This window comes from Crinia signifera, chromosome 19, assembly GCF_055691185.1.
Source record: "Crinia signifera chromosome 19, ASM5569118v1, whole genome shotgun sequence".
Classification (NCBI taxonomy): domain Eukaryota; kingdom Metazoa; phylum Chordata; class Amphibia; order Anura; family Myobatrachidae; genus Crinia; species Crinia signifera.
In genome coordinates, this window is record NC_139226.1 from 68,181,485 (window position 1) to 68,193,924 (window position 12,440).

The 12,440-nt window shown below is 40.9% G+C and overlaps 1 long non-coding RNA gene across 1 annotated transcript in view; it reads right to left on the minus strand.

Annotated features, from left to right (window-relative positions):
- The window catches only part of LOC146042643 (uncharacterized), a 447,704-nt gene that overhangs the window by 82,192 nt on the left and 353,072 nt on the right, over positions 1 to 12,440 (minus strand). The window lies entirely within an intron of this gene.

The window sequence follows — 12,440 nt, forward strand, 5'->3', positions numbered from 1 at the left end:
ATTTTGGGGTGCTTTGTCTCCTTCATTCCTTGTGAAAATGAAAAATTTTGAGCCAGAACTGCATTTTTGTGTAAAAAATGTAATTTTTCAGTTGCACAGCCCAGTTGTATCAAAATTGGTGAAACCCCTGGGGGTTTGAAATGTACACTATACCCCTAGATGAATTCCCTGAGGGGTGTAGTTTGCAAAATGGGGTCACTTGTGGGGGGGTTCCACTGTATTGGTGCTTCGGGGGTCTTGCTAATGCGACATAGCACCCACCAACATTCCACCAGAATCTGAGCTGCAAAATCCAAAAATCACTCCTTCCCTTCTGAGTCCTGCCATGCACCCAACTGGTATTTTTTGGTCACATGTGAGGCATTGCCGTACTCGGGAGAAATTGGGGCACAGATTTTGGGGTGCTTTGTCTCCTTCATTCCTTGTGAAAATGACAAATTTTGAGCCAGAACTGCATTTTTGTGTAAAAAAATGTAATTTTTCATTTTCACTGCCCAGTTGTATCAAAATTGGTGAAACCCCTGGGGGTTTGAAATGTACACTATACCCCTAGATGAATTCCCTGAGGGGTGTAGTTTGCAAAATGGGGTCACTTGTGGGGGGGTTCCTAACTTTTAGCATCTTATGGTGCCTAGAAACCTACATGGTGCCTAAAAAATAATCTCATAAAAAGGAGGCTCCAAAATCAAGTAGGTGCTCCTTCTATTATGAAGCCTGTGGTTTGGTCAACGTGCACACTAGGGCCACATATAGGATATTTATGAAAACAAAAGAATTGGGGGAATCAATTTTTAGTCACATTTCTCTAGTAAAATGTACTGTGTTCCTTAGAAAAATGTATTAAAATTGCAAATCTGCAAAAAAAATGAAATTTTGAAATTTCACCTACACATTGTGCTAATTCCTGTGAAACACCTAAAGGGTTAACAAACTTCCAAAATGCTGTTTTGAATACTGTGAGGGGTGCAGTTTTTGAAATGGCATCATTTATGGGGGTGTCTCACATACAAGTCCCTCAAAGTCACATCAGAACTGAACTGGTCCCTAAAAAAATCAGTGTTTGAAATTTTCTTGAAAATTTGAAAATTTGCTATTCATATTGTAAGCCTCCTAGTGTCCAAAAAAATTAAAAGGAAGTTGAAATAATGATGGAAACATAAAGTAGACATATGGTCTATGTTAGTTATTAACTATTTTGAGTGGTATGATTATTTGTCTCACAAGCAGAAAATTTAACATTTTGCAAATTGCTAAATTTTCCATTTTTTTCCGACATTTTGGTATTTTTCACAAAAAAACACAGACTGTATCAACGAAAATTTACCACTAACTTGAAGTACAATGTGTCACGAAAAAACAATCTCAAAATCACTGGGATAAGTGAAAGCAAAAAAAAGTTATCCCCACTTAAGTGATACATGTCAGATTTGAAAAAAAGGGCTCTGTCAGGAAGGCAAAAACATGCTGTGTCAGGAAGGGGTTAAAAACCAAAACATATAGGGAAATGTGCTACAATTATTCTGTAGGAGGAGTTGCCAAGATCGATGATAAAGGACGGAGATGGAGGAGGACAAAAAGGAGGCAACAAGATGGGTGATGGGAAAAAAGGAAAGAAATGATAGGGAAGGGTAATTCGTAGGTAAAGCGAGTGCTTCCTTTAGATATCTGTCCTACCACGGCTCTCACCACAGGTATATATTTATTTCAATATGCATATAAGCTAATTCACATCCACTTTGTGGAGAGTAAGATAAATGCTTTCCTACACACAAATCTGTTCCACCTATCACCATCTAAATAAGACACAGGAAGTGAGGTCACAATACACAGGGGGATTTAAACCCCATCAGATTCAGTCAGGACTCATTCGCTCTCTGACTGATGAGATACACATCACTCCCCTTGGTAAGTTTCACTACTTTAATCTCTATATTGGTTGCACTCTATTGGTCCTGTATTGAGGTGTTTAGATGTATACACCACATGAGCATATGTTTTGCTGCGACTAGAACTTTGGGCATTTGTATTGTGAATCCATCTCAGCCTGTATACCACAAGGTTCATTAAACTGACCTGGCTTGCAACTATGTATAAAATGAAGTACTTAAAGCCGTTCTAGCTTGCTACAATATGTAAATATGTTGGAGATCATGTACTTAGTACCATTTATCTAAATTGTTTTTACTATGTATTATGCTGGAATGTGTATATATTATTTTTTTTTTACAAATGTATTTACATTACTTTCATGATATGCATACCCCATATTCATGAAGTTGGGCACCCAGTACTTCCTGATTGAACATTTTAGTTTAAACTCCACCTGATAAGGTTAGTTACTTATGGTTTAACCCTATATAATAATTCCTATTGTTTATGGGTTGCAGAATTTAAATCTGGTGAAGACATCAGTCGGATAGTTTATATATCCATCCTGAATTTTTGGTATGTACATGTGTTAAACCTGTTCAGTGCTTTACATATTGAGTCATCTGTCTTTTTGAACATTAGACTCCAAGGATACATATGTTTATCTATTTATTTCCCACCTACCTCCATAGTAATGTTTACAAATTATTTTAGATATCCTGCCAGCCTACACCCGTTTCTAGGGTGTTTAATCCAACTCTGGTACTCCTACCATTCGTTATAGAATACATGTTTTGGTAGGTAATTTTAATTTGAATAAGCATTCCCAGTCAAAGAACACAGGTGAATGGGAGAGGGTGTACCTACGAATTACCCTTCCCTATCATTTCTTTCCTTTTTTCCCATCACCCATCTTGTTGCCTCCTTTTTGTCCTCCTCCATCTCCGTCCTTTATCATCGATCTTGGCAACTCCTCCTACAGAATAATTGTAGCACATTTCCCTATATGTTTTGGTTTTTAATATGTCTACAGTATTATCAAATTTTCTTATATGGCATTGTTTCACCATCTTAGATACCTTGTTACCCCTGAGGAAGTCCCTATGGGACGAAACGCGTAGGGTCTCTCGGAAATGGTACCTCACATCAAATTTATGATGCGAACTGTATGAAATACATATTTTATATACTTTTTATTGTATGAAATAAAAACTTTTTACTGCTTTATATGTGTGCATATATACAGTTTTGGTGAAACTGCCATCAGCGCACCTCTACACTTTCTTTCTCTCTCTCTGTATATATATATATATATATATATATATATATATATATATATATATTATATATATATATATATATATATATATATAAAAAAAACAAGTGTATATAGAGAGCGCTGAATAAGAACCTCCACCTTAGTGTGTTATACAACAGTGGGTACAGATTTTTACAACTTGTAAAATAATTTTATTAAAACATATTGTAGTCAATGTCAGACAGTATTGAAGGTACATTTATGGTACATGAATTACAGATGAGTCGGGACCCAACGCGTTTCGTCGCTGTACGACTTCCTCAGGGGTAATTGACTATGACAATAAAAAAAAAAAGGTACATGTGAGTTATCCGGACGCCCGATTTGAAAATCGGGTCGGATCGGGCACATCGCATCGCATCGCATGCGACCATCGGATGCGATGCGATGCGATGCGATGACCCGATTTTTCCATAGGAATCAATGTTAAAATGGACTGAGTCCATTTTAACATGGAATTCAATGGGAAAAAGGGGTCCTTTTCATACCCCTACTATCCAAGTGGGCATGGAGTTGGATATAAACCTGTGGCGAGCGTAGCGAGCCACCGAGCCCGAAGCGTGGCGAGCGTAGCGAGCCCCGCGAGGGGACACGGAATACCGTCCCCTCGCGGGGCTCGCTTCGCTCGCCACGCTTCGGGCTCGGTGGCTCGCTACGCTCGCCACAGGTTTATATCCAACTCCATGCCCACTTGGATAGTAGGGGTATGAAAAGGACCCCTTTTTCCATAGGAATCATTTTAACATTGATTCCTATGGAAAAATCGGGTCATCGCATCCGATATCGCATGCGATGCGATGCGATGCGATATCGCATCGCATCGCATCTGATTGTATGCCTTAACTTAAGGCATACAATCAAAAAATCGGGCGTCCAGATAACTCACAAGTACCAAAAAAAAAATATATATATATATAAAAAGCCCTTTAAATGTTTGTCTTCATTTCTAGTAATTAGTGGTATGGATAATGATTTATACATACCGATTTTTTTGAACTTTGGAAGATATATGTAGAGTTTTTAGAAAAACTTTTGTTTGACGCTATGATGACGTCTAGAAAATTTAAAAACATAAATAATTATAAACGGTCGATGAGGAGTGAGCATGTAATGGGGAAATACGAATAAGTGGGGAAGAGGCACTTTTGGTCTCTTTAAGGGTACATACCCTTGGATGCCGGAAATAAAGATCCTGCAGATCCTGCAGAAAGGCTGAATTCGCTGTCCAAAAAACGTAATACAGTATATACCTAAAGAATAGTATGCCTTGTTAGTCCTGGGTGGGGATGAAGATCTTTCACGTAAAGAGACCTTTTGGATCTACTCCCTTAATGCCTTACAACCAGCAGGACTGAATGAGAATCTGGACATTGTTTCCTTTTTAGGAAAAAATAACTAAATAACAGTCAAAGTTCAAACAGGAATGGAGATTCAGTTTCCTCAAGTAGAAAACTAACAAAAAATAATTAAATCATGGAAATAAAAAACCTCAATCCAAAATAAATTACTTGTGGCTATAATCTAAGAATAGCTATAACAAAATCCCTAATATGCCAGTATAGATCTTTAAATTATACAGTGGACCCATTAATTACAGGGTCACACAAAATAACAGGTTCTTCCTAAATTCACACCCAAGGGCGCAATTAATGATGCACTATCCCATTATTAACACCCAACTGTCATCATCACTAGACATCACTGACTAATTGGTCTGTACTAAATTTTTCCCAAATCACGATCTGTCTACCATATTGATTCACCATCATTATCTACACGTATCAGTATATAAGAGCAAGCACCCTTTAAGAATATCACGCTATTAGACTCTGTATATAAGAGTAAGCACTCTAAAATTCACGGTAATATACCTTTTCAAGTTATTTCACAAGAGTATCAAACTCTATCACTAATGAACTATGACCTAAGTCATAGCACCTAAGTCACCACGGTCTCACTACGCTGGCACCATCACCTTAAACGAGGAGCCATTACGGTCTATTGTAAGTCTGTTTATCGCAACAGGCAAAATGTCATTAATTTGAAAAATGTACATTAGCCTGTAGTTTTGTAGAAGAAGACACATGGGTACTCTTTACCTAGCACGGCGCCCGCGATTACAATCGCGGGCGTCGGGGGTAAAAAATCGCGGGCATCGCGGGTAAATCAAAAACGGGTGCGACGCGATGCCCGCGATTTTCCCATAGGGATCAATGTTAAAAGTCAGATTGGTCGCGATTTTAGCGTTAATTGGCTCAATGCCCGCGATTTTTACATAGGAAACAATGTTAAATGGGCCACAGAGCCCTAATAGTCCCCCTGAAGTGTGAAATGGCCCCCACAATTTTTAACGCCACCCCACGATCAACGTGAACCCGAAGCGTGGCGAGCGCAGCGAGCCCGCGAGGGGCGGCGGTACGCGTCCTCCGACCTTTTCATACCCCCACTATCCACGTCGGCGTGGAGTTGAGAATAGAATAGTGTGGCGAGCGCAGCGAGCCACCGAGCCCGAAGCGTGGCGAGCGCAGCGAGCCCCGCGAGGGGACGCGGATACCTTCACAGTTATACGCGTCCCCTCACGGGCTTCACAGGTGTCCGTGGCGACGCGGACACCTGTGAAGCCCGCGAGGGGACGCGTTTACCTGTGAAGGTATCCGCGTCCCCTCGCCACGCTTCGGGCTCGGTGGCTCGCTGCGCTCGCCACACTATTCTATTCTCAACTCCACGCCGACGTGGATAGTGGGGGTATGAAAAGGTCGGAGGACGCGTACCGCCGCCCCTCGCGGGCTCGCTGCGCTCGCCACGCTTCGGGTTCACGTTGATCGTGGGGTGGCGTTAAAAATTGTGGGGGCCATTTCACACTTCAGGGGGACTATTAGGGCTCTGTGGCCCATTTAACATTGATTCCTATGTAAAAATCGCGACCAATCTGACTTTTAACACTAAAATCGCGACCAATCTGATTTTTAACATTGGTCCCTATGGGAAATCGCGGGCATCGCATCGCACCCGTTTTTTAGTGCATGCGATGGTCGCGATGGGCGCCGTGCTAGGTAAAGAGTACCGACACATGTAATCAAATTAGTTTTTTTCAATGTATTATTTAGAAATGTGCGTCTGAATATAAAATAATATATATTTGTCCGTTTTTTATGTATATCCTATAAATGGACTAGCCGATTCAGGGTCCAAATATGTAAATACATATTTCTCATGTTTGGAGAAACGGACTCCGGTCTTACTAATTAGAATCAGAATATGTCTATAAACACGGGGAAATCAAAGATAGCCCTCTATAATGTATAAGAGGCTATGTCTGCCCCATTGTATCTGTATAAAAAGACAAATGTAACAATCTATTTTGCAACAAATGTTAAAGTGGGTTATACCTATATTGGATGGCCCATAATAAGTTATAAAAGGCTATGATAGCCCTACAAAGTGCAACGTATCTGTGAAAAAAAAGACAACATTTTTACAATAAATGTCGAAGCGGGTCATATCCACCCTGTAAAACCGTTCTATAGAAATGTACCAAGCTTGTAAATGATTAGCTATTCAGAGGAGCAAATCTAATGGTATTATTGCCAACTTAAGCAACAAAAATACATATCACTAATTCAGCTTTCACTAAGCCCTTACCACAAATTTAATGGGGCCATCAATTCGAGTTGAATGCGATTCCTGCATAGCAGCACATTCACCCGATAAACAAAGGGTTAATATGTGGCCAATACCGCCCGACATTCTAGATATAATTAAAGCTGAAGCACCTAATCCGGAAGGAGGAAATGACAGCTGCGCCCGCAGTGGAACGCATGTTCACCACGGAGCAATATGCTCCATCCAAACACTCCACATTAATCACGGCGCTTAACTGATAGAAAAGACAGGCGAACGGACGCCACACAAATCAGTTATATCCCCATTAAAAATTAGTTTAAACATTAAACACGATGTAATTACCGGAAGTGATGTCACACGCCTGCAGCCTTATATAGGAGGCACAGACGCTACAGCAGTCTGCAGTCAGACACGGGATAGGATCTAGAGGTACACCTCCGGTAAGACCTTATTTCATTAAGACATTTGATTATGCTCCATCTGAGTAGTTTTTCATATCTATACTTTGGATTTTTTTAAATGAATAATGTTTCATGTTGAATGACCGTAATAATGACCCTTAAATGTTCCCATACCCACACTGGGACTATATATGCAAATGTGACTGATGGGTTTTTACCACCGGTTCCAAAATAGCTTTAAAACTTATACCTTATATATATATATAAAAAATAAAAAATACAAAGTACCTTAAATACCGTGTATATATCTAAACCTGAAAGGCTGAGTTGTAGCCACAGAAGATATTCATGATGTTTTACCAGTTTAGGTAAATTAATGTCACACAAGAAATTAATATGTATGCAGTTATCTAGCTCACAACAAATGAATTGTATTTAAACACCACCATTGAAGAAGCTTAAGATCTAAAAACGGGGCATATTCTTTATTAAAATTTAAAGCATTACATAAGCAGACCCCCCCACCCAGGACTAACAAGGCATACTATTCTTTAGGTATATATTACGTTTTTTGGACAGCGAATTCAGCCTTTCTGCAGGATCTTTATTTCCGGCATCCAAGGGTATGTACCCTTAAAGAGACCAAAAGTGCCTCTTCCCCACTTATTCGTATTTCCCCATTACATGCTCACTCCTCATAGACCGTTTATAATTATTTATGTTTTTAAATTTTCTAGACGTCATCATAGCGTCAAACAAAAGTTTTTCTAAAAACTCTACATATATCTTCCAAAGTTCAAAAAAATCGGTATGTATAAATCATTATCCATACCACTAATTACTAGAAATGAAGACAAACATTTAAAGGGCTTTTTATATATATATATATATATATTTTTTATTGTCATAGAGTCAATTACCCCTGAGGAAGTCGTACAGCGACGAAACGCGTTGGGTCCCTACTCATCTGTAATTCATGTACCACAAATGTACCATCAATACTGTCTGACATTGACTACAATATGTTTTAATAAAATTATTTTACAAGTTGTAAAAATCTGTACCCACTGTTGTATAACACACTAAGGTGGAGGTTCTTATTCAGCGCTCTCTATATACACTTCTTGTTTTTTATCTATCGATACTGTCCTCCACTAACAGGGAGGTCTTATAGAGTAGCTGCTTACAATAGCGCAAACGAAGGTCTTCTTTTTCTATCTATATATATATAATATATATATATATATATATATCTATATCTATATATATACACATACATACATACATACATACACACACACACACACACACACACACACATACACGTCTTACCTATTTTTCGTTATCGTTATTTTTTTCACCAGCAGCAGTTAGCAGTGCATCTTATCACTTACCTGTTTTTCCTTTACAGCCATTTAAGTTTGAGGTGAGGCATAGTCCAGGGAAACAGCACCTTAATGTCGATGCCCTTTCCAGGAGGTTTGTAGGTGCTGATCCTCCAAACATCCTTATGGTGAAGCTAAGGGAGGAGGAAGAAGGCAAGGAAGGCGAACTCTGGAAAGTGGTAGAGGGTTGTGTAACCGGGCTGATGACACAAGTAGAGGTGGGCGAGGCAGAGAGCTTGCCTGAAAATTTTGTAGCTTGAGCAGGGTGGTTGAAGTTTAGGTGGGAGGAGTGTGGCAGAGACAGCATCTCTCCACATGAGACTACTGTGGAGGATCCAGACCAGGTTTTGGAGCAGTAGCAAAAGCCTGGGGTGTAATCAGCAACAGCTGTGATCTCTTAATATAAGGGTTTCCTTGATGGTGGATTAGCTGCCCGAACAATAGGCCGTTGTGTGGGCTATGGTAGTGACCATAGAGAGTCTGTTAATGCTTTGATTACCTGTAAGTACACTTTAATCTGGTATGCCGTGACCTGCTTTAGAATATAAAATAAATTAATGAGAATTCCCGTGTATGTGATTCTTGTCACAATATATCTATATCTATCTAGAATCAGAATCATCTTTATCGGCCAGGTATACTTGCGTATGCTTGGAATTTTTTGTGGTAGTGCAGTATCAAGCAGGGAACACAAGGGTAGTGGGAAGAGAGGCATAAACATACATCACATACATTTCACATTATATATATATATATATTATATATATATATATATATATATATATATATATATATATATATATATATATATATAGAGAGAGAGAGAGAGAGAGAGAGAACAGTTTGAGTTAGTATTTAGTATCTCTTTATCTATCTATCACAAACTGGCTGGTCTGTGCAATCTGCAGAAGATGTGGGTGCCTTCAGTGTAGTAGTAGCAATATCCCATCAGACCACACATGCATAGACACCCCCCCACCCTGGCTGAGGGCATCACAGGGCCAGGCACCTTTCGGAGCCTTGTCCCTGCATGTGCAGGAGGATACATTCCTGGTATGGAATGGGTGGTAATTTTCTGCCCAGATCTTTGAATATTTTTTGATAAGTAGTGCTCACCTGTCGATACAGTGTATAATATTTTTTTTATTTTCTGTTTTCTTCTTGCTAGTGTGTGTCACAAACACGGAACAGCACCTTGGTTATTTGGAGCAGCAGTTTGTAACCAAACAAAATGTTTAAAAGTGCATTGGTAATTTGATATTTCTGACCAGCGCCGTCACACGTTTTTCTTCATCTTTGGCGCTATACACACACACACACACACACACACACACACACACATGCTGTGTAATTTTGGTGTTTTAATTCATTTCTCATAAGTGGAAATAGCACCAAGGTAAAAATGTACGAGTCAATGCCAGTATCAGGCTCCTGAATCTTTAGCTAGCTCGAAGGAAGAGCCAGTGTGGGTTAAATAATTGAATAACCCAATCAGGACATGTCATGTGATAATAGTTTTTCACAGGATCTCCCTCGTGAACCAAAACTACAGTATGAAGAAAAAAAAAAAAAAAAAACAGGGTTTGACAAATTTCTTTAAAATCTAGGAGCCAGGATGAAAGTGTATGGGCCAGACAAACTAAAAATAGGAACAGTGCACACAATTTTTTTTTTTACAGTTATGCCTATTACACGTCACACCCATTACATATTATACAACATGCCATAATGCCCATTACACATTATGCCACATGCTGTGATGCCCTTTAGATATAATACCACATATAGTAATGCCTATTACATATATGCCACATATGTTCCGCTTACCTACATGCTCGTTGCGTTTCATGCTTGATACCAGGGGTTGCATGCTTGTTGTCATGGGGTTATCATTCTGTGCCAGGTGTAAAAGCTCATTGCCACGGGTTAACATGCTGTGCCAGGGGTTAATGCTCATTACCATGGGGGATTATCCTTCCTCCCCCCTGCTGTTATCCTCCATGGTAAAAGTAACAGCAGGGCAAAAAGATTGTCAATCCACCAGGTTGAGAGCAGGTCCGCCATGGCTATTTGAAAATTTGCGCCAGATCGCAAGATATTCAGAGCTCACGGTCTTGCAACCCCCCCCCCCAAGGGTATTAAGATAAATAAGAAAGGAAGGCATTCCTGCAATATTAGTGGCACTAATTTGACCAGAAAGAATATGGTTGTCACTTTTAAATTGCAGGTGCCAGGCTCCAGCTACTCCTGGATCCACTGTCACAGGTCCAGTTCTAGGTCAGATAATTCAGACTTTAAATTTGATGGCATGGCTCTTGAAATCACAAGTTTTAGAAAATAAGGAATACGTTTTGGCAGACAATTACCATAGAACACAGAAAAGATAGAGCTGCGCGCCAAGTAAAGACTTAGGAGGTTATTCTGATCGGAGCGGCCAAACGTGCGTACGTTCACTATTAACGTACGCTCTCCGTACGTGGCCGTTGGGGTTAAGTCCACCCACAAATCAGCCGCATACGTACGGCCAGAAACAACGTCGAAGGGGAGTGGCGTACAATTGAGCGTACGCCAACGTACACGGACGGACCAGCCCTTACACACCGACAACTGGCGTACAACAGAGTGTACGCAACCGTTTACGGACGTCTCTCGTCCGTCTTCCCACCGACTTCTTGCGGCTATCTGAGCGTACGCCAGCTTGCACGGACGGGTCCATATTGTTTTCAATAGAAAACTCAGCTTATGTCACCGCTCGTGAGAGTGAGCGTACGTCCGTGCACGCTGGCATACCCTTCACATATATGGACCTGCAAATCTTGCCTTTCAACTACAATTCTGGCAATTAATTAATTATTCTAATTGTTATTCAATTATTGTTTTCTATTAACTCAATTGTCTACCTTAATAAAGACCCTAATAAAACAACATTTGGTACTTGTTTCCTAGCACGGCCACACCGATTTACATCGGGGTGGTCGTGTCGGAAAAATCGGGTCGATCGCATCGCATGCGATTTGGTCGCATGCGATGCGATCGACGCGACCGACCGATTTTGGACCCGATTTATTTTTTTGAATGAAATGTAAAATCGGGTCCCTGGGACCCGATTTTACATTGGATTCAATGTAAAATATTTCCCAACCCCCCCAAATTTAACGGCGTACAACCCACCCCACGATAGACGCCAACCCGAAGCGTGGCGAGCGCAGCGAGTCCGCGAGGGGCGGCGGTGCGCGTCTTCCGACCTTTTCATTCCCCTACTATCCACGTCGGCGTGGAGTTGAGAATAGAATAGCGTGGCGAGCGCAGCGAGCCACCGAGCCCGAAGCGTGGCGAGCGCAGCGCGCCCCGCGAGGGAACGCGTATACCTGTGAAGTTATACGCGTGCGCTCGCCACACTATTCTATTCTCAACTCCACGCCGACGTGGATAGTAGGGGAATGAAAAGGTCGGAGGACGTGCACCGCCGCCCCTCGCGGGCTCGCCACGCTTCGGGTTGGCGTCTATCGTGGGGTGGCGACGGGGACATCTATAATGTGAAATGGGTCATATTGGCCCATTTCACATTTTTCACATTTTTTCACTATTTCAATGTTAAAAAATATTTTAACATTGAAGCCTATGGAAAAATCGGGGGCATCGCGTCGGGACCATTGTTAATGGTCCCGACCGACGCGATGCCCCCGATATTTTACCTTTCCCGACACGATTTCAATGTTAAAATATTTTTTAACATTGAAGTCTATGGGGAAATCGCGGGCATCGCGTCGGGACCATTGTTAACGGTCCCGACCGACGCGATGCCCCCGATATTTTGTCCTAGCCGGCCAAATGGACCTGATT